The following is a 21,204-nucleotide window of genomic DNA, read 5'->3' as shown; positions in this document are numbered from 1 at the left end:
TGACTTCCACAACTTTCTGCTCCCCACATTTTCCTGCCCAAAAACAGAACAACCCCCCCCTCCCAAAAAAAAAACATCTGAAAGGGACGTCATTTTCATCTCCTACCACTTTCACGCCGCCATGTTGCTTCAAAGTGTTCTCACACAATAAATACATTTCTTCAAGTTATATTTTTGGGCTTTTTGCCTTTTTTGACAGGACAGCTAAAGAGAGACAGGAAATGTGGGGAGTAGAGAGCAGGGGAAGACATGTAGGAAATGGTCGCAGCCAGGAATCGAAACCGGCGACCCCTGCGACGAGGACTGTAGCCTCTGTATGTGGGTTGCTTAGACCGCTAGGCCACCAGCGCCCCTTCTCACGCAATCCTAAGTCACGAGAGGCGAGCTTGTGCAAAATGTCAAGTTCAATTTTCAGGTTTGCACCTTGGGTGGCCAATCAAGGTTTGAAGGGCAAGCCACCCCAAGTCAAGTCTCTGGACACACCCCTGTCATTATGTCATATAACAAAGAGTACGGTCTAGACCTGCTCTCTATGTAAGGTGTCTTTAGATAAAACATGTTGTCACAGAGTTTCCAGTATCGACACACCAGTCTGGATTCAAGGCTTTGACCAAACACTGAAGATTTGTAACGCCGTTTAAAGCACTCATATTTGATAAGTGGAGTCAATACTGAATTCATATTTGATAAAATGCTATCAAACCACCATCCCTCTCAGTGCTGCTCTCCCTGTTCATCTGTGAAAGGGTTAAGTAAGGTGGGTTCCTGAGGCTGAAAACGTCCTGTGACTAGCAATCAGCGCTAATAAGATCCATCTTCTCTTAAAAGACTCTGTGAAAAGCCCTAAATCCATTCTGAACACATTCAAAGGGGAGATAGGAGAAGGAGCCATGTGCTGTGATGTTTTCATGTCCTTTTTCCTCTCTCCCCCCCTCCTCCTCCTCTCACTCTGCCTCACTCTATCTCTTTCCTCTCCCTCCTTCCTCTTCATTATCATTCCCAGGTTATCCCGGCAGCCGAGTGAATCTGGAGCACAAATGAATTAAGGGAGAATTAAGGAGCCTGCCTCTCCAAATCTCTGCACGGATGAAAGGTAGACCTGGATACACGTTCAAACACCTGCACACACACTCACACACACACACACACTATGAATGTGGACCATGTAGCAGATATGCGTCCGTAGGTTTGTGGATGTCGGTGCGTGTTTGTTGGGAGTGTTTGTCCTCACCTTGCTTCTGGGCCTCGTGCCAAACACAACTTCCTGCAGTCCTCGGCCAAGGCAACACAATGGCGCTTAACGTCGCCCACCACCCTCGCAGCATTTTATATCAGCCGGGGGAAAAGTTATTCAAAGAGAGGACAAAGACGTACACATTTAATTCTAAAGGAACACGCACAGGTGCTGCATATAGACTCTTGTATACAGTGATGTAACCACAATGTGTAGATATGCAGATGACGCACTCTGTAAGTGGAAAGTGGGGAAGTGGTAGTGTTTATTCCTCTCTCTGTGCTCGATGTGGAGGACACAGCAGACAAGTTTGACATTGAAGTTGTTCACTGGAATGTGAAAATGTGACTTTCCCACCGGTGACCTCGGTGTCGTTCCCAGATGACGCAAGATTTCCAGCGTGAGAAAAGCTTTTCTCGACACGTGTTAACCCAAACAAAACATGATGAAAGCTACGAGCCGTATCATCTTGACATTTTAAATTAAGGTGACTTTTTTTAGGGTCTGGAGTTTAAACATTTCTACCTCTCTTTGACGTATTAAGAAATCTTTAAACATGTTATGTTAAATTTACTCGATAGAGTAACACTGTAAAGAGTATAACGCACTTAGAGCTGCTGTAATCAATATTCTTTATTCACATGACTATGCTGTGTCATCTTGCTCCCTCATCATGAGGAAGCTGCAGAGAACAGCGCCACACTTTGCAGTTTTTTAGCATAAATTGCATTTTAGTGTCTTTCAGTTTGTTCTGGCTGTCGACTCTGGCTGCTCCATACTGATTTTATTTGTGTTGACTGACAAAGCTTGAATAAATCCCCTGTACACTCCCTGTGAAGCCTAAAATAGCAAAGATGTTAGTTAGTAACTACCTAGTGCATTTAAAGGCAAATTCAGCAGCTGAAAAGCAGGATTTTTCACTTAGGGGTTGGTGGTAAACAAAAATGGAGCACAAAGAACAGCAAATATGAGCTAATATTTGTCATTATGGCAAAAACAGAAGTCTTAATGAATGCTAATGTTACTTAATATAAGCTTCATGTGTAGATAAGATTTGTGTTCTAACCAGGTGTGTGTCTAGACTCTTTTTGGACTGGGGTGGCAAGAAATTGGGAGTGACTTTTGCAGGGGTGGCAGAAATGATGTCTGTAAGCAAACACTAATCATATCTACTTTAACTATGAACACAAATGTAACAGCAAGACGTAACAGTCCTGTATTTTTCTGCTTTAAAAAGTAGCACAAAAGTGGCAATATTTGAATCTATTAGCTTAAATCTGGAAGGATAAAAAATAAAAATATGTATGACCAAAATCACAATTTAAAGAATTAACAAAAGGTGTACAAATAAGCTCCGCCTCTGATAGAGCAAGTAGCCACCTTGATTGGCCACCCCAAAAAATTGAGGGGCCATGGCCACCCCTAGCCAGCTCTTAGACCCACCCCTGGCTCTAACTTGGCCCTTGACCCTTGTCTTTATAGAAACCTGGCTATGGCCCTCCCTGTAACGTTTTTCTGATCTGAAACAGTAGTAATACATCAAATCAAAAGCTTCGCCTCACCTGAGTATTAAAGAAAGCTCCTACACCTTGAAAATACAGGCGAAAAGAAAAGCAGTGTAGATACCTCCGTCTTTTTATCCTGGAGATCAGACGTGCCAAAAATTTGGACATTTTGAATTCACTCCAGAAAGTAAGGCAAGTTCAATATTTCCAAATTTTGGCATGTTTGATTTCTAGGATAAAAGGATTGAGATGTTTTAAGGGGAGAGAAATTCAACCTTGTGCAGCATCCCAGAGCTTTTCAGCTCAGTTTGTATGCCACACAAATCACCCCCCTTATTGTTGAACAGTTCCAACACTACATTACATGTGACACTGTTTGTTCAGAGATCCAGCCTCAGAGACTTAGTCCTTCCTCTTTCCCTTCTTCCTCTCTGTATCACTGGTTACATTTCAAACCCTCAACTATGCTGGGTTTTGATTTCTGTAATCTATCCTGATCGTGCGTTATTTCTCCAGTTCTTATCACCTCATCTCTTAATGATACAATCTCCTCTGGAAAAAAGCGGTTTCATTGATTCTGTGGGAATGCGGATTGATCCGGCTGAATTTGCATGGGAATCTATTCCGTTTGAGCCGCGAGATCATAATCGATCAGGCGGGATAAAGCCTGTATGTGGCCCGCTTGCCTTCCAGAGGTTGAGGTGAAAATTAATTTGCTTGTTCGTTAGTTACATTTCAATCCTGTAATTAAGTCTTGCGAATGATTAAAATGTAAAACAATGGAGCAATGAATGTGACTTTGATTGCTTGTTTTTTCCATTCGATAACATGATCTGTTGTCTCGATGCCTGCTGAATCCTAATGAAGGTGAACGAGCGGAGGTAGAGATCCTCTTGTTATGTTGTTTTGTTCTTACTTTTCTCAGACTGTTTTCTCTCAGTTTCTCCTTGACAGCGATTACAAGGCGGCTCCAGAGTTCATCTTAGGGAGGGAGATTAAGGAGTGCATCTTTATGGGGGAAAAGAGAAGTCAAGAATCCTCAAATATATCAAGGCTTTCAGAGATGTATCCCCTAAACTACCACCTTAGTGTTTTCATAAACTAATAAGATAAGATCCTACTGCTTTCTGCGACTTAATTACATCACCTTTCTCAAAACCTTGATATTAAAAGGATATATGTGTACGATAGATCGGCTAAATGCACTTGTTTCCTCAAATTTGTGAACATTTGTTAAATTTGTAGCTAAAGCTAGGAGAGATATAAGTTACCAAGAGGCCTCGAAGCAGCTACAGGGCTTTCATGTGTTCAGTTGGACATTTTGAACAGGCTACATGTGTCACAGTGCTAAGCTAGCAGCTAGCATACAGATATATGTGTGGTTTGCTTATTTCCCCCCCGTTTCAAGCTGCATGCTGCATTTTCACAAGCAGGCAGGAAAATTTCATCAGCTCGCTCTCAAATCTAGAGGTGAAACCAAAAGGCTGGAGAGGTGTTTGTGTTATCGACTGTTGGACAAACGCCACACGTATGCGAGGAAGTTCTCCACTTTGAGAATGTGCATCTGTGCATGTCCGCGCATTCGTGTGTGTGTGGGAGTGTGTGTTTGTGCACAAGCTCGAAGCCTTCTGGACAGGGCCGAGGGTGAAGGGGAGTGCTAACACACTCTCCTTGTCAGCGGCAAGGGTAATTACTCCTGGCTGAAATTACTCAACATTTGTTTATAAGCTCCCCTGAGCACACTGTAAATAGATTGTCTGCACAAGTCCAATGCCATTGAAGCCCTGCTGTCCCCAGCAAACACACACTAACACACACACACACACACACACACACATGCACAGGCTTTATGTTCACTTCAATGCCATCTTTGCCCAATCACTCACATTGAGACAGAATCTTTTATGCATTTCCCTTTCTTTAATGAATTAGTTATGTTAAAGACCTTGGTGCAGTTAAATGTTGCAGCACTCCTGTAGTGTCGAGTGTCTTCCTTTATCCTCTCCTTGGAACATTTCAGGGCTCGCCCAAAGCTCTTGATATTTTCACTCATATAACTTTGCATGTGGTCGAGTTGAATCTATTAATCCAGTATTGATCCCTGCTTTTTCCGCCCTTTTCAGGGTTACGCTCTTCACCTCCCCTCTCCTATCTCTCCATCCCGCCCTACTCCTGTACCAACAATAGCTGCGATCTTTTTAGCATGTATATGAAGAGAGGAGAGGAAAGAGAGAAAAAATGAAAGTGCTCCAAGTCAAGGTCCATCCATGTAGTTATTGTATGAGATGGTTCCTGTCAAAGATGACAGTTTGAAACACTTGACCCACAAAAATGAATTCTTGGCCAGGGCCAAGTGACAGCCCAAAGTAATTCATTCTTTTGAAATGTTTAGGGAGATGGAGAGAGAAGTGAAGAGAAGAGGAGTGACATGGAGAGCGATAGAGCAAGACAAGTAGAAGGAGAGGAAGGGAAGGAGAGGAGATGATAGAAACAAAGACGGATGGATAATCAAAGAGTGTCAACAGAAAGAAACATAACCTGTTAGCGAGGGTGTAAAGATAAATAAATGAAAGCAAGGCGTCGTATTAATTTAGTTCAAGGTGGGAACTAGCTTTAGCCGCGTTGCATCAATATAAGCATCAATATGCATATTTATGAGCCTGTTCCTTGGAATATGTCAGACTGAAAAGCCTGCCAGAGATAGGAAGATATCTGCCTTTAGCTTTAGTGACACTAACTGTCACTATACTATTGGATATTAGTAATGTTAAATACAATTTAGCTCTGTTGGTAGTTGTTGTTTCATGCAACAAATGCCACAGCTGTACACAAGCAGTAAAAGTGGATGTTTCTTTCTAGATAAAGGACAATTCTTTAAAGCTAATGGCAATTTATATGGGTTACATTTCAACTTTAACATTACAAAGCTGGAAAATAAGTATTTTGCGACTTTAAAAACATTGCTTTACTGCGGTTTTGATTCAAAGCACAGATGTAAATATTCTAAAAGACAGCTAAAACCCTGACTTCCCTTAAAAATCACCAATCTCCAGTTATGTTACATTCTTCAGCCACACACATGTAGTTAATATTTATGAGTTTTGATGTCTAATTTGTCACCATTATAGCTGCAAAGTGCACTTTGAAGAAACTGGCGTTAGCAAGAACAATGAGCTCAAGTCAGCATCTGCGTTCTGTAGCTTGCTTAAATTGATTGCTGTTGACTGAATGTTTCTATACCTATGATTTATGAGGGGGACTCAGGACACAGGGGGCTGACCATAGACTGTATAAATAATGGACTTAGTATCCATGACGTCACCCATCGGTTTCTGAAGCCCTGTTTTGAGGCCAATTGGCGGTGGCGGCCATATTGCTGCTGTTGAGTGATTGTGACGTAATGAGGCGGGCTTTGAGCCTCCTAGCCAACAGCTACAGTGTTCCCACCTGTCATCAAGTCAGCTGTGCCTCTCATTGGAAGACTAGTAATCACAATATCTTCGAAATTGCCGCGTCAGAACAAAAATTCACCCCCCCTACAGTGTGTGTTGATCGAGAAATGAGCTATCCAGACTACACTCGTCTTCTGAACCAGGCTGTAAACATGTCTATTTCTGCTGTAAAGATCGGCTCTTTTGAATTGGTGTGTATGTGGTTTCCGGTGTTTCTGCAGCCAGCCTCTAGTGGACGCTCGATGAACTGCAGTTTCTAGCACTTCTGCATTGGACTCATATTTTTAGACTGGAGGTTGCCTCTTGATTTGGCTCCACTGCCTCACTTCTCCATTCGATCTGCAGAGTCCCTCTCTACTTTTAAAAGACAGCTAAAGACCCAGCTCTTTATGAAGCACTATGCACTTAGCTAGACTGTTCTCCACTGTTGTCCTCAGTAGCAGATCATGTCGTCCAGCTACAGTTGACTCGCACTGTCCTGCTCTACTCTGGGAATCTGTGTTCAGGTCTGGAGTGACCCAGCACTTGGTACTTTGGTCATTATTGTGGTGATGTTAATTGTTGATGATGATAATGGAAGGTCTTAAATGGTTTGGTTGCTTCATTGTAGATGTCTTTGCTTGTGTTGTTCTTGTTCTCGTATGTACGTCGCTTTGGATAAAAGCCTCTGCTAAATGACATTGTAACAATGTAACTTCTGCAAGAGTTCTTCAGTCATAGGACTTGGAACCTTTCAACTTTTACTCCTAAATACACCCATATAAATCCGTAGCTGCCTATCAAACACACAAAGCTGCAAAGTTTACTCCAATCTCAAATCAAGAAACCCACAGTCGCTGGAAATGTTGCTGGTTCATGCCATCATTATCACTGTAAACTACACCCACATGAGCAGCAGAGGGACGAATAGCTTGACGTGGTGAGAGATAGAACGAAGCAGAGGCGCTGATCGCAGAGGAAAGAAGAAACAAAGAGAGCGAGGAGGGAGGAAAGAGATAAATAGATGAAAAGAAATCAAGCCATTTATTAATCGACAAGAGCTCTAAGGTGGAAAATGTGATTCTGTTTACTATAAGTGATTCGCTAATGATGATTTTGATTGTATTCTTCTGTACACAAACCTCCCAACATATGTTGTTGTTATTGCAAGCTGCCATCCGGGCTAATTTGTCTTAATTACACTGAGTGTGTTTGCTGCCTACTACCGCCGTCCACCGAGAGAGACAGACACGTTAGATGGAGTGGAGGGCGGGGAGCGCAACATCTGTCTGCTGAAGAGTCGACGCACACACACTCACCGACTCACACACACACACAAACGCACATGTTGGTAATTTCAGAAACTCATGCACATACAAATATAAACACACTCATGTGCTCACGCAGGCATTTACAGAGATGTACAAACACACACACACACCTCTCTAATAAAAACCTCGGTCCAACCACCTCGCCACCATCCCTTAGCCCTTACCTCCCATGTCCTGCTAATGGTGGCCACCGCAGAGGTGACTGTGTGCAAATAGGGCCGTAGCGCCGATGGCCATCCATCACAAGGCCCCGGAGCAACATTACACCACTCTAATGGCCCACTCTGGCCTTCCTTATGATATTAATCCACCGCCTCACAGCACTGATTTCATTTGTAAAGTGGTGGGGGGAGACTAACTGTTCGGGGCTTTTTTTTCCATGGGGTGCTAACGGATGTAGCCGCCGCCGCCACGTTAGCCGACACCTCCGCTCGCTGACAAAAACACAAACATGCGAGCTCATACTCGTGCCCCGCCGCTCACCTCGGTCTCCAGCATGCACAGACACACACTCATACACCACAGCATAAAAAATAGACCCTAAACCCACCATTAGAAGCAGTCTAATTAAGTGAAGTACAACAACAGGCTGTGAGCTATCTCAGCACGGCTGCTGAGGAGAGTTATTGGTATGTGAGACTTTTCCATGCACGCAGAAAGAGGCAAGAAAACAACAATTAAACCGCTCTGCGCTCCTTAGAGACACCAGGATGCATCAATCCTCAAACATATATTTACTTTGAACATCTTAGAGATGTTTGCAGGTAGTTTTCAGACTCATGCCGGCAGATGCTTGGAGGACACTGTAACCTGCACTTAACACTTTACATTACAGCTCTTTCTGTTTCTCTATAAAATAGATAAAATTGCTGCAAATGTAAGAGCATTTAACACAAGCTACCTCTTCTGTCTGCACTTGAAACACCTGAGTAGCAGAGTACCTGACAAATTCTGACTCTAAGTGGACTCTAATAGACTTTTTCATAATATTCCATTTATTTATCCAGCATTTCTTTTAATGACTAAGTGTTTTTCTACTTTCTTGTCTTCTGTCTGTCATTAGTTTCAGATTGAAATATCTCAACATCTTTTATATGACTTGTCACGACATGTTGCACAGACATTCATGGTCCCCAGTAGATAAATTCTACTGCCTTCACAGGGCCCCTGTTTTTCCCCATAGCGCCACCATGTAGTTGACTTTTAAAGCTAGGACCCCAATGTCTCCAAATCCATGAGAAAGATCTCTGTAAACTCTTGTTCATAATAACAATATAACAATATAATACGATACAATCAGCTGATTCCATCAGATTAAGGCACTGACACAAATCAGAGTAGAGTTAGGTGTCAATCATGTAACCTGTCCATGAACACGCCTCATTTCTTTTTTCTTTTTTATGTTTATAAGAAAAACTCAAATGTCAAGCGCCTCCTGTGAGGTCACAGCGAGGTGTTTTTCTACTCTTAATATGCAGTAAGTTGCCAGACAGTCGAATCTCCTGCGCTGAGGAGCCGTGTTTATAAAATAGCTGTTGGGGGGAAGTTTTAGTCGACAGTAAATCAGAGCTCAGTCTCTAAGCGCTTCACACATCAGTGCATATTGAAACCAGTTACTAAGCTCGCAGGCAGGGACAGGGTGGGTGGGTGGGTGGGGGGGGGGGGGGTAGTGGATGGGTGGGTTGGTGGGTCTGGTGACCTGGGGAGCAGATGGTGGGCTGAGAGGAAGGTCTGCTGGCTGGACGTCAGAGCCTGAGACGTTCTTTGTTGCTTCTTTTTTTTTTTCTTTCACAAGCAGACCACCGCTGGCTCAGGCAAGACGTACACGCATACAGACACCTAGTTTACACTGACACACACACACGTGTACACACACACACGTGCATGCATGAATGTCAAAAGCTAAGAGTGCCAACCTGAAAGGACACGAACAAGGAAGCGTTCAAATATCATTTCTGCTGCAGAGACATTTTATGATGACACACACACACACACACCTTTATAAAACCACGACGACCACCTCGCAGTTATTTATCAAACATTAAACATATCACTCCTCTATAGTCCGAGCTATCCGCTGCTGCTCTCGCTCCATACTGTGTTAAATTATAAAGCAGCCGGTCTGTCCTATGTAAAAATTTCATCGCTCGCTGCGGATGAACAGAGCGGCTGCAGACAAGCGGAGGAGTGGAAATGAGGAGAGCAGAGGAGCGGTGATGTCTGGCGCTGAACGTGTAGAGCCAGAGGTCAGCCCAACTCCGGCGAAAAAACCCAGAAACAATAACACACAAAGATGCACACACACACACATACACACACACACAGTTCCACACACACTCACTCACAATGTGTGATTGTAAATTGTTCTATTCACTCACTGAAAAACACAGGAATTTGAATAACCCCCGGTCATGAAAACAAACTTTGTGAATACTGAAAGATTTTGATGCCTTTATTAAGGATTGACTACGCTTTGAGTTCATCTTGTATGATGTCCATGAAACTTCTAATATGTTGTGAATACTAATGGCTCGGTGGGCAGTGTGTGATAAGCGATGAAACATCTTTGAATGCCGTGCCGTCCTTGGCTGACTGTTGGGTGCTGTTTCATTATGGTTTATTCACTGTACTTTGAAAATTAGCAAAACCTGGCAGGTATCAACAGCCTCAAAAGCTGTGTCTTTAAGCGCTCCTCTGTGTTCTCCACAGCCCTTGAACTTAAAAAAAAAAAAGAAAAAGAAGAGGATTGAAGAAGCATGAGAGACTGAAGTGATATTGGTGAGCAAAGAAAATTAATATAAAAGTGGAACACTTAAAATACAAAACTCTGTTGCCAGAGGTAAAATAGCTGTCAGGGATGGCCTTCTAGCCTTAATGACAGGCTGGGCTCATCATGAGAGGGAGACAAAGACAAACACAGGTGGAGACAACACGTTTCTATACACATACTAATGAAAAGATGAAAGGAGAAGGGAACAAGGGAAGGAGACGGCACTTTACTGTAGCATGCTACATGCGAGACACGCTACAAAAGAAAGCAGTGACAACTGGAGGGAGGATGAAAAAGAAGGGATTAGTCTGGGAAATATGAAGGAAATTAAAAGTTGGACTGTAGTATTGAAATCAGAGAAACCCTCAGCAGAGAGTTCAGGAGGCCAAACCAAATATTCCTTGACTTAACGTCTAATTCTGAATCTGAATATTAGCCGGCGCGGTTTTAAATGTAAATATGCCATTATGCTGTCATTACAGTGTTCACATCCGCGGGCCCACGGGTCAGCCCAGCCACTGTTAATTTTGCAGGCAAAAGCTTTTTTTTCTCCCTTCCTCCCTCTCCTCCCCGCGCTCTTGAAATGTTAATAACTTTCTATTAGTTAATGTAGCGTGACTAAAATTCCGATTAGATATAATTCATTTTAATATCTGTGACTGGCCAGGCCTGATCATTTTCCGCCGCGTTCCGCCGGCCCCGCATTACACGATTCTAAATTGGACTCATTTACATTGGCTGGTTAAATCAAGGCCTTTCTCTTGCAATTTAGCTGTCATCAAATCAATTTTGTAATTTTCTTTGCTCTTTGAGGTACGACTGTTTCCGAATTGAATAATACCAGCCATCACATTTAATTAGCCGTTATAGCATGTGTCAGAACAGGAGGGGATGCAGCAACGTCTGGAATGCAACGAGACAGCATCAGCGGCCTCGACTTAGACCGATTAGATACGAAATTGCGTCAGACAGGCGTTATTTACCCTTCATTTACGTTGAACCAGCAACTTCTCCCTAATCATGCATCATTTAACGTTTTTCTTAGTTAGAAGTAAAGAAAGTCAATAAGTCTACATGACAAAAAACATCTCATGGAGCTTTGTTAGAAAGTTGAAACCTGCAACGTCTCTTCCTCTGGTTCCACAAAAAGAACAACACACCGCACAGTGGGCGTTGAGGGAGTTTTAGTGGAGACTTCTGTGGGTTAGGGGGACGCTGGAGTGGAGCTCCCATGTGGCTTTGCTCAATGGTGACTGAACCATAAGAACAGAGGGACAGAGGGCTCGCACACCGCGGGGACTCTGGGATAGCTCAACCTTCTCCGGGAGGACCGCTGCCGTGGGTAAGTGGTCGGTGTCGCTCCAGATCAGAGGACAGCCAGGCTCCAGAGAAGGGGAGGGTAGGGGGAGCGGGGTTGGTGGGGGGGGCAAGGGGGAGATGAGGGTCGGCCTAGGCAGTGAGGACTGGGGATGGGAGGGTAACCCACAGAGGGAATAGCTCAGTGAATAGGTTCCCTGACTGGAGACAGTTTTGTATCTGTGGCTGATAATAGAGCAGAAATTGATATTCAGTACTTTTTTGTCAGAACATTATTCTGAGTGTTCCTGCTACACAATAATAAGTGAGTGTTATGCTGACTGATTCAGCCCCTGATGTTAGATTAAGTTTCCAAATGTCACATCAACCAGTTCCTTTTGTCGCTACAGCACAAAGATTTGTAAAGTTACCGAGGATGGACGAAATAATGGAAATACCTTCCAATAAAACGGCGGTACTTTTTCTAAATCAGCTCCATTATGATACTTTTGGACCATTTGTACCTGGCAGTCTACACCGATGATGACACCGCAGTTGCATTCATTGGCACTTGGACAACTTCAAAGCTTGTATCACAAAGTTTGTGTCTGGAACTTTACAAGTCTCATCTTACAAAGTCAGAGGGTTTCGGTGACTCACTATTCGAAGAGTTTCCAATGAAAGATAATATTTAGTTGAAGCATTATAAGGATGCAGAGTTTTGTAGTGCTTACCTCATACCAGGAACTACAAGTTGTATCATTTTGGCCTCTGTGGCTTCAATTCTGACCATGAACGCCAACGCCAGCTAACATTGTATCTTACTTGTTTGGTACGTTTACCACCAAGATTTCGTCACATCCTTTTTCGTGAAGAACCCGTAATCTGCTCAGAGTTACGTGTCCGAAGAATGTACTTGCTGTCACGAATTAGCTAGGCAGTTCATTCGTTCTGGTTTTGTGTGCTCAGCTGTGTGTTAAAGAAGCTTAAAAGATTAGCAAGACCAAATAAGAGGGCACGAAAACAAATTAGAGCTCCATAACAGAAGAGCTGTGTCCCAATTCAGAGGTAGGATCCTTCGAAAGGACCCAGTCTTCGAAAGAGCTAGTCTCCGTAGCCTGGTCTGGTCTTCGGAGGGTTTTCGGTTTGCATCACCGCCTGTTCCTGCCCGTACACTTGAGTCACATAGCACTGCCCCTGACTTCTAGCAACGTGTAGCTAGCTGGCTAAACGGCGAACGATATGAAAGTTAACCATAATCCGCCTTTTTTATTATTCTTTTTTTGTGCTTTACCCCCTGGGACTCTGCTGTCTACTTTGATCGTAGGTGCAAAGAATCATGGGATATGTGAGGCGGTGAAGGTTGCACCTGATGTATCCTTCCTGTCCTTGGGAAAAGTAGGATAAATGTGTTGGTAGCATTTAAAGGAGCCTTCTATTTGAGACATATGTGCCGATGTGATGTCTTCAAATGCGGCCTTTAAATTCGGACACGGCAAACGTTAGCTAACACGACACACAAAACCCAGATTAGGAAATCTATTTAAGAAATAAATTGCTTATTTTACCAAACCGTCTTTCATTCATACCTGATAAGAGGTCTTAAATGTGAATTGTCACGTCCATACGGACCCTTTAAACTCTCTGAACTCCTTCGCCTCATGTTAAACAGAGCTTGACTCCTCTTTGTAATTATGATTTTTCGTCGCTTCAAAAAGCTCAGATCCTGTTTCAAGTAGTCTCCCAGTGATGTTGCCCGTGTCTTTCAGCGTCTTGAACAGTATACACCTGGGTTCATTGAAGCACTTGAGGGATTTGCTATCTAAATCTCCCTTCGCTGAGATACATATCAAAGCCACAAATGTCAAAGGAGATAGCAGCGTTGTAGCACTGGTAATCCACTGGCTGCTGTGGTCTTATTCGAATATGCTCTAACCTAGTTGCATGTGACTTTTTAAAATGAATTCCCTCGTGTGTGTGTGTGTGTGTGTGTGTACAGTGTGCGTGGGGAATATTATGTACAATAAAGGATGAATGAGCGCCTCTTTTGACGTCTTTTTCCAGCCCACAAAATGATGTACAAACCCCTCTTTTAATCAGGAACATAGGCAGTTGATAGAACTCAACTCTCAATCCCTTCATCTCTTTTTAGTGATCTCCTCCCTCCCTCCTTTTTTCTCTCTTTTCCGTCAGCGTTGCATAGAGAGCGGCTGATGTTTTAATCATGGCCGCGGGGCTCATTGTGATGTGCAGCCACCTCTGGGGTCTCTAATTGTCTCAGGCCAGGCTGGCTCTGCTGATCACCCTGCGTCTGGAATGGCTAATGACTCACAGCAGCGAAGGTAGAGAGACATATAGAGCTCTATCTGTTGTGTGTGTGTGTGTGTGTGTGTGTGTGTGTGTGTGTGTGTGTGTGTGTGTGTGTGAGGGGAAATCATTCACCGTGTGCCTATGCATGTAAGCACATAATGGAACATAGAATTAACTGCACACAGAGCTTGATTACCGCCACACTCAAATCAAGGCCGACTCATCAGCAGCAGCAGCCCGGGGTTTCACAAACCTCCCTCCTGCTGCTGACTGACGCTAACATGCTAACGTAGGTGACACTTGAGGTGTGTTTCTATAAGGGGGGTTCAGGATATCCTAAAGAGTCACGAAATTGAACTAATCAATGATAATTGGTTATCCGTAACAATGTAAAAAACGAAACCTTGTTTTATTTTGAATCTTTAATACAACTTTGACACCTTAAAGCTCCTGTGAGGAGATTTTAGCTAGTCACAAAACAGACTGAAATTAATACCAAAGCCTCTTTATGACCTACAAGAGCAGACACCGCCATGAGCACAAGGACTGATTATTTTTATGTAGTTATTTTTAATGTCTGAAATCATTGCCGGGGGGTAGGTGTCGGACAAAGGCTAGTCTACAGAAACGGCCACACAGACTCATAATGAGTGATCCATTTAACAGTTAAAATGAAAGATGAGGATTTTTGTATGAGAGGTCCTGTTTGTCCACAGGGGGGCACCAAAATCAACACAAATTGAAAGTTTCTCACAGGAGCTTTAAGGCATCTTGTTACTGAAATTAAAGCTATAGTAGGGAGTTTTTAGCTGGTAATGAAATAGACTTGCATTCATAGTAAGGTCTTCTTATAACATAAAAAAACAACATACAGACCACTAGGGACTAAATTGATTACTTCTATATCGTTATTTGTAATACCTTTACCTACTGCGACTGGGTAGGTGTCACATGAGGCCCAAAGACAGCTTTTATTTACATTTCCCACAACAAAGATGTATAATTAGAGGCACGTTTGATGAAGCAGAATGAGATCTTTCATCAGAAAACACAACAGGTGATAAGAGGTACTGCTTTCTCCACCAGGGGGCGCCAAAATCGACACCACCTGAAAGTTTCTCACAGGAGCTTTAAGTATTAAGATAGCGTAAAATCAGTCTTTTTAGATTTACAGTTCTACTGCTAATCTGTATTTTTCTCAAAGCTCTTGAAAAGTGGTTTCAAATCTTAAGAATGTCAATTATATGTGTATTTGTCATATTTGTTGGCATCAATGGAGGTCAATAACACATGAGAACTACATATATCGGTCTTTAAAAGGTGCATGCAGAGTAGGCTTGGTTGATTTAGTGGCATTTGTTCACAAGAAGATAAATGCAAAGTATAACCAGACTTATCCTTTAAAACTGCTCACAAATATTGTTACTATCATGGAGGGAAATGTGTCACATAATAGCTGCAATTACTAAAACAAGTTAAGGTTCCCTGCTGTAGATCATACACACATCTAAAGAGGGAACAAACACCCAAGGCTTCTCTCGCAGCCTCGAAAACTAAAACACACAAAATCAGATCAAGATTTTTTAATTTGGGTAAAAATCCCACACACACTGTGAAACCTTAAAAGCCAAACTTGAAGTGGAATAATTTGATCCAGGGGTTAAATGGTTAAGACATGCTGCAGACATCATACACCATTAGGAAACGCTGCTTTATGAATGATACATTTCCTCCTTCGCCAGATCCGGGCCTTAATCTCCTTCTAAGCTCCGAGTGGCACCCCGGGTCTGCATGGCCGGCCCTGCGGATGATGTGGTCTTAGGGTAAAGGGCCTCTTGCTTATGTTGCTGATTGTACACCTGTGGATAAGGATTTCAGGTGCTGCGGACAGAGAGCTCTAAGCCTCTGGCTGCCTTCGCTCACAGAATGTGGAAATACCTCTTTAACAGCTTCCTTTCAAGTGATGATACCCACCTGACGGCTGTTTGCTTCCAGCATCATGCTCAGAGAGGGAAGCTGAATGCTGATATATGCTGTACCGCTATGTTACAGGATGTTTGTTGCTCAATGTTAGGTAACATTGGTTTGATTTAATCACTTCATGAGAAATTAGTCCCTGAAAAGAAAATAGACGGAGAACATCTGGCCATATGTCAAGATAAAATGCGATTAGGTACCTGAACACAGCACAGAATTTATGTTAGCTTACATTACTTTGGCTTGTAAATATTTGTACTAGTTTAAGTTCCTCATTCATGGCCTTCAGATGGAGCTGAAAAACTCTAAATGTTGAAGAACTGGTTTTAAGTCTGGTCATATTTTAAGCTAAAAGAACAAATTAAATAGGTAGTTAGCTAGGTTAGGGGAACGTGGCAGATGAATGTGAACAGGGCAAATTGTACCATCCTGATCATGTTTGCTCTCTTGCTGTGATTCTTTCTCCACATCACATCCTCTATAGATCTTTTTCTCATTCAGGACAGACAGTACTTAAAGCACAGCTAGCCTAAAGACCAGACTCCACAATAAATCTCTCTATACCTAATGCCAATCGTCCTTCAAAAGCAAGAGTAGTGAGTGACATGAATTTGGTGGGAAAATGTCTCTCCTCAGTGCAAAACAAAAGTCAAGTTTTTCTAAAGATTCCATTTAAATTCTCATCTTTTTTTTTTCTGGACAATACTTACATTCTGCCTTGCTCTGTAAAACCAACATAATTCACAACCATTCAAGTGTTAGACCCTGAACATTAATAAGCAGCAGCAACTCAAGTGTTGCGTACACTTAATAACAAAGCATGTCTCCAGCTCCCCCTTCCCTCCATCGCTGCCCTTATTAGCATACAATCTGAATGCTGAGAGCGCCGACAATGGTGAGGTCAGTGCCGCTGGATGGGGTCAACTCTGAGGACGGCTTGGCAACACGCTCTGTATGTGTCTTTGCATACTGTAGGAAATCTATTGCGGTGGAAAGTTAAGTGGCGGTGAATGCCAATAGTAGACCTTCCAGACTGGCTTCTTGAAAACACAAAGCATGGCCCCCGCCAATGGCGTTCTGCTTCATTTTACCTTTTGAAGAGGCAATCCAAGAGTTTAACCCCCGGAATATTATCTCTCTCCCTTCTCCTATGAGCAGAATGGCCGGCACTCATCACTTAAAAAAAAAAAAAAAAAAGAGGAAAAAAATACAATTTTGTTCTGTCCAGCCTGGCGATAATCCGAATCCACTTTTCGAGCACTGATAAGACAACCTATTAAATGTAATTATAAAGCGGGTGGTACAAATTGTTAGCGCTGTAGCTATCTTCAAAATGTCTTAATGTCTTCAAATAGCCCTGGTGATTTAAATCATTTTAGCATTTCCTTGCAATTAGCTTCCACATAATAACACTGAAGCTAATTTCTGCACCACGTCTGACATTATAAATGTAATTGGCTCCCATTCACATCCCCACTGTGACACATCTATCAACCCTCATGGGCGACATTTATGTGTGTGCGCATGTGTGTGTGTGGTGGAAAACACAAGCTCTAACTCTCGCCTCTTTGCATCTCTTCCATAAACAGGCTCTTTTTTTTCTCCTTTCACCCAAATCTATCACTCTGCATCGTTATAACCACACGCCATTGATTGCGCCCGCTCCCTCTTTCAATTTAACGCTCCCAATAAAAATAAGAATCCACAATGCATTCTAATTACACTTCTTAGGTGACCTATGTAACGACTGTTTCCCAATGAAGGCTCATTAATTGGCCTGTCACAGTTCAGTTGGAGGCTATTGTGGCACTGTCCTTTTCATAGGCGTGCCGGCATGACCAGCATCACTGAATGCTCATATATAAGAGCTCCAATAACAGTTAAAATGCTATTAAAGTGGATGAGGCACGGCTATGCTGCTGCTCTCTCTAATTTGAGACACTGACTGGAGGGCTGTGTGGAATACCCTCTGGGGAAAACTATTCCCCACTGACTCCAGCATATGTTGTGATTGCACACACACACACACACACACACACACATGCATCCACAGTGTGCACACACAAGCAGGCATTCAAATCGCCACTGGAGTGTGAACTGCAGCTGATAATGCTATAGGGATAACAATCTCTCCCTTAAACAAATATTCCCATGCGTTCATGCACACACATGCATGTAAACTGAGACTTATGGCGACTTTATCGTGTAGAGGGAGTTTTGTTTTAAACACTACACAGTCAATGGCAGATTAATATGTTATATTAAAAAGGGACACATAAAGAGTTGAATAGATAAGAGGGTATTCAGTAGCCGCTGATGGTTCAGGGACAGCATAAATTAAAGGCTACTCATGAGTAAATAAGTGATTTTTCTCCATTATAATACATCTTTCAGAGATTTTATATCTTCCGGAGGTTTTTTTATTCTAGAGAAATGAATGGTCAAATAATGCGGGGAAATTTGAATACAAGGCAAGGTAAGCCTTTGATACAAGGTAGTGCTCTCTGAAAAGCACTGGCTCTTGATGGATTATTTGGTAATTTCAGAACGCTGTTCATAGAAGCTAGCCTTGCAAGCAACAACAAAGCAACGCTTTCGGCATATGAAAATTACTCTGTTTAAGGGCAATCTGGGACCAAGTTTTGAAATGAAATGAATAAGCGAAAGGAAGGTTGTTTCTCTTGAAGAGATGCCGGTTTTTTAAAGAAGCACTCCTTGCCTACCAGAGCTCCGTTTCGAAAAGACGGTCTTTTATTTGGATTTTGAATGGAGCTCAAATGAGTGGACATCGACCAATTGATTTCAACCAAAGGACATGAATAACTTGTTCCACACTGAGGGAGGGGATTGTGAAAAGACATGTTTAAATAGAGACAATTAGCAATAATAAACATTAAATCCAACCTCAGTCCCCCTCTCATCCTCTTCCAAGAAAAACACACAGAACAAACTAATTATTTTTAATGTGTATATGCTTGGTCTCATTTCAGTATCATCCCATAATAATACAGATTTAATGGACTGGTATTTAGAAAAGGGCTACTCCATACATACTTAATGCCATTACTGACCAAATTAACCTTGAGTAGATCTTAATTACGTTTAGTTCCATTTGGTTAGTCATGCAATTCAGCCAGCTCGGGATGTTTCAAATGGACAAGGGGATGGGTTCTGTTTTCCATAAAGTTTACTTTGCACTCATCATATTAGTTATGAGTTATAAAGGGAGACGTCTGGTCAGTAGTTTAATAGTTGGTAAATCCAATGTGCAGACTGTGTACACGAATATATTCTGCTAACAAGAACTGTGTTGGTATCACTCCCTTGTTCCGTGTATAAGAATATGTAAACAAAAACCATCTCAATCCCAACTCATCAAATATAGCCGCTCAGTTTGTGGCTCTAAGCTTCAACATTTGCAATTTTAAAGTCACTGTGGCACCTCAGAAGATCCACTAAAAGACATTAAAATAAGTTAGGTACTAAATTTGGAGAGTTCCAAATTCGTGCAGATATTGCTTTGACTATGCAGCCTCTAAGTCAACATACGACAGGGACGGGATACTGGCACGATACATGGGGTGCACCGGTGATGTTTCCAGGGGCTCTAGAAGAGGACGCTCATGTTAAAACAAAATTGCAACATAAGGGAAATTAGTGGCAAATAATGACAAAATATAGCAAAAGATAGAATACAGAATCATTAATATACATCTGTTGTAGCTAGCTAAAATGATGCACCATCTATTTTCAGAAAAATATGAAATGAGAGAATTGATCTAGTATAACTGGACAACAATTTCCTTTTGAAGCTCACTTTAATCCAATTACCCATAAAAACTCCTAAACCATCATAACTCAGCGTAGTCTATTAGATAACAATGCACTAGCTTGCACCGGCAGCAGCAAACATACGAGCAGATTAGTTCTCAGGCAGATTAGCTCTCAAGCAGATTAGCTCACCAGCAGATTAACTCCCTGGTAATAGTGCAATCTCATTTATCACTGTGAGAGTCTCTCTTTTTTGGCTTTGCTAACGCCACCCGTAGAAGTAAACACACACTGTAAAATCTACGTTATCATGACAGGGCAGATATTTATGTTGGTTTTCTGCCTCTACTTTTTAATTCTTGCAAGTTTCTGGTGTTAAACGATGAAACCAGACAACCCTGGTTGTGCTTGTAAGCAAAGCAAGATTAATAAGTAACCTCACTCAGATGCTTTCAGTGCAGTATAAGGTAGCTAGCCTGGTTGTTTGCTTGAATAATGGCCGCTGTATTCTTCAGAAGCCGAGTGAAAATAGTTTGTAAGCCTCTGAACTTCCTCTAAAGATTATCAGACAATACAGGAACATGCAGTATCAGTACTTTGATAGAGACACATCAATTTCAGCCTGACACTGTCCCCCCCTTTTGATTGAAATTCACTCCATGACAAGCTCTCAACTGCCACTCACCCGGTCATCTGTCACTGTGATTCAGTACTATACAATATCATTCAAAAGCGTACTTGAATCCTAATGAGAATCCCATTGACAAGTTATTGCTGGACCCGCTGATGAACATTGATTGAAAAAGGGGTCTGGTTTGGAGTGGAACCTGAACTCGAACGACACTAGGGGGGAAAAGGAGAGGTGTGAAGAGTGGATCAAAATCCTCACTTTGTTAAATCTGGGGTTGAGGGGATCAGGGCTTTGTGCACGTGGTACGTTTTGGCGCAGAGAGGAAAACTTTATTGCAGCTTTCTTTACGCAAAAGTACAATTTGATAATCAGAGTTTTATTTAGCACACATGGGGGTCTTTAAGTGTCCCTCTGAGTTGTGTTTCTGTTTGCTTACAGCTTGTTTATCTGCCCACTCGAACAGGGTGTGTTTTCATACTTATGGCCCCTCCAAGTCCAAGGCTGGCGTGCAATAACGAAGACAGCACTTTCAATAACCTTGACGGACAGATTAAAAAGAGGATTCAATAGCTACTCTTCCCCATGAGCACTCCATCACCGAGGCGGCTATCCTTCAACGCCGCTCCTCTCTCCCTTTATCGTCAGCTCCTGTCAATCACGCAGTGGCTTGGCAAAATGGCCTCTGCTGCTTCTGAGGAGCCGCTACTGTGTTCCGGCGCTTATCCTTCAGTTGCAGGTTAGGGAGGTACAGGAACAGCAAGGAGAGAAGCCTTATCGTTGGACTGAAGGGTTGGCGGCGTGTTGCTCGCCAGGATATCACCCCACTCACCACACACAGGGGGTCGTGGTGACGTATTTAGGAGGCGGGCGCCTTGCACAATCATATTCGTGCACATCATGTCCTTCCCGCACGTGGGTGGCCTTGTCAATCCCCATTACAAGCCGTGA

At 42.6% G+C, this 21,204-nt stretch overlaps 1 protein-coding gene across 6 annotated transcripts in view; it reads left to right on the top strand.

The window, feature by feature from the left end:
• The window catches only part of kcnh7 (potassium channel, voltage gated eag related subfamily H, member 7), a 116,636-nt gene that overhangs the window by 2,890 nt on the left and 92,542 nt on the right, over window positions 1-21,204 (top strand). For all 6 annotated transcript variants that reach the window (XM_034677624.1, XM_034677625.1, XM_034677627.1 and 3 more), the window contains exon 3: window positions 1,004-1,093. The gene's annotated coding sequence lies outside the window, so the exon portion shown is untranslated. The remainder of the gene's footprint in view (window positions 1-1,003; window positions 1,094-21,204) is intronic.

The sequence above is a fragment of the Notolabrus celidotus genome, chromosome 24 (assembly GCF_009762535.1).
Source record: "Notolabrus celidotus isolate fNotCel1 chromosome 24, fNotCel1.pri, whole genome shotgun sequence".
NCBI classification, from domain to species: Eukaryota; Metazoa; Chordata; class Actinopteri; order Labriformes; family Labridae; genus Notolabrus; species Notolabrus celidotus.
Note: the sequence above shows the minus strand (reverse complement) of the source record. Positions and strands in the feature narration are given on the sequence as shown.